This window comes from Babylonia areolata, chromosome 22, assembly GCF_041734735.1.
Source record: "Babylonia areolata isolate BAREFJ2019XMU chromosome 22, ASM4173473v1, whole genome shotgun sequence".
NCBI lineage: Eukaryota > Metazoa > Mollusca > Gastropoda > Neogastropoda > Buccinidae > Babylonia > Babylonia areolata.
The window spans coordinates 21,409,865-21,412,364 of record NC_134897.1 but is presented as its reverse complement, the minus strand read 5'-3'; the positions used below and the strand labels follow the sequence as shown (position 1 = coordinate 21,412,364).

General features: G+C 42.5%; 1 protein-coding gene across 1 annotated transcript in view; it reads right to left on the bottom strand.

Annotated features, from left to right (window-relative positions):
- Positions 1-2,500, bottom strand: part of LOC143297315 (zwei Ig domain protein zig-8-like) — a 444,742-nt gene that overhangs the window by 195,634 nt on the left and 246,608 nt on the right. The gene's annotated exons all lie outside the window — the stretch shown is intronic.

Sequence of the window (2,500 nt, the reverse complement as noted above, 5' to 3'; positions counted from 1 at the left end):
GTCGTGTAAGTGTGGGGGAGGAGGTATGCTAATTCATGCTTTCATGTGTGTGTATGTGTGCATGGATATGGATAGGTGTGTGTGTGTGTGTGTGTGTGTGTGTGTGTGTGTGTGTGTGTGTGTGTGAGCATATGCACGTGTTATTCCCTGCTTGCATTCAAAATGTACTGAATAACGTGCTCGCTGAGCTTTTGATCTGAAAATCTCTCTCTCTCTCTCTCTCTCTCTCTCTCTCTCTCTCTCTCTAGCAGCAGCACTTTGTCCATGCACACAGCGACATAATCGTGAAACACACACATGTGTGTGTGTGTGTGTGTGTGTGTGTGTGTGTTGGGGTAGGTTGGGGGTCACTAGTGTCTGACGTTTAGAATGCAACAACTGCTTTAAAATGTTGAGACTGCAAAGCGACCTGTTTACAAAATATTGACATACATATCTAGCGTGCGCATCCGCAGGCACACACAGACAAACAGACAAATTGACACAGACACACACGGTCACACACACACACACACACACACACACACACACACACACACTTCACACACACAAAAAACATACATACTCTGACCAAGCCTTTGCGACGGACTCAATTATCGTTTTGTTTTGGGGTTTTTTTCGGACACTCCATCAGAAACGTGTTCTTGGGGAAGAGGATGAAGTGGACGATGTGATCGAGACCTCAGACCTTCAACACATGGCAGATTCTATTACCAACAGAGCCAAGGCACTGAAGCACCGTGTGCTCAGCCTGACGTCTCCATCAACCCCATCCCACAAAGTGAGTTAGCCCTGTTTGCCACGGAGTTACAGCCTGCAGTTTGGGACTATTCGCCGCGGCTGAAGCTGGAACTGGGATGTGGGTACTACGGGTAAGAGGTAGCTGGCAATGGAAATCGTGGTATCATAAAGATGGTGGTTATTGCATTTCAGGCTGTTGAATACTGGACGCTGACATAAATCAGATTGTGAAGATGATTGGTGGAAGTTTCCCAAAGTCATGCACAACTTTGGGGTCTCCGATGATGAATATTATGAGGGCCAGTCATACATCAACTTCATATGGCGATCAAACATGCAGGCGTGGATGAAAAGAGCCTTTTGGAATTACAGGTTCTGCTCCACGCGTTTTTCAGTCACTTTGGGTGTGTAAGCCAGGAATGCGGTGCTTCTCGCATTTTGAAATCAATGGTGTCTATGTTCTAAAACCCATCGTCCAACTGCATCTTGATAAGTGCGTTGTATCTCTCTCTCTCTCTCTCTCTCTCTCTCTGTATATATATACACACACACAAACACACACACACACACACACACACACACACACACACACACACATATATATATATATATATATATATATATATTATATGTATTCGCTATACATTGTTGGGGAAAACAAGTGCTGGTAACAAATAAACAACTGTTACATTATTTGATAGTAACTTTGCATAAATTAAAAAGAAAGTAAAATGAAACCCCTTCAAAGACTATAACTGGGGGAGCTGGGGGCAGGGGTTGGGAGATGGGGGTTAAATTATCTCGGAGTGAGTCAGTTGTATGCCTGAGATAACAGCACTTTCGTCAGCTATGGATTCCACGGTTATCTCGAACAGTATTACAATAGAAACGACGTAGAAATAAACAACTGATAATAAGTCAAAACCGGCAGACGACATTCGTGCACAAGCAAAACTGATTTACAGCGGATAGGTAAGAAGCACTGATCTTCTGGGACGGGATGGCGGTGGTAACGGCAATGGTGGTGGTGATGAAAGAGGAGAAAATGAAAATATTCAGACTCAGACGATTCACATGCCCAATGTCATGGAAGGGAAGACACTTACAACACATCATACGGCAAACGCAAGCAGTGAACTCTGGCTAGCAACACACATACAGACAAGACCACAGATACACTCCTACACCGCAGTGCAATCTTAAGGAATTTAAGAGACAGACAGACTGACAGACAGACAGAGAGATAGAGAGAGACAGACAGACAGAGAAAGAGAGATAGAAAGGGGGTGGGGGGGGAGAGAAAGAAAGGGTGAATGAATGAATGAATCTTTATTTTCCAAAGGTGAAGAGGTTAGCAGAGAGAGAACGAATGAATGAATGAGTGAATGAACGAATGAATGAATGTTTATTTTCCAACGGTGGAGATATTAGCATTTTGGTCGACTTACATAATTATCTGCCGTTGCTCTATGAGACTCACAAACAAATACACATATAAATGTTGTTATACTCAATACATGTAAAATGAGCAAGTGCTTTGATTTGTCTCTGCACAATATTCAGCGCGATATCAGTACTTATTATTATTGTTATCATTATTAATTTTATGTATTTCTATTTCCATTTATTTAAAGTAGGCCAGAGCACTTTTTATTTTATCCATAAAAAGATAGGCTGAATGGAAACCGCCACAAACCACTGACTGAAGTATTGGTCAATCTGTCAGTTCAGAGAACTGCTTCCACATAAAGCGAGTTTC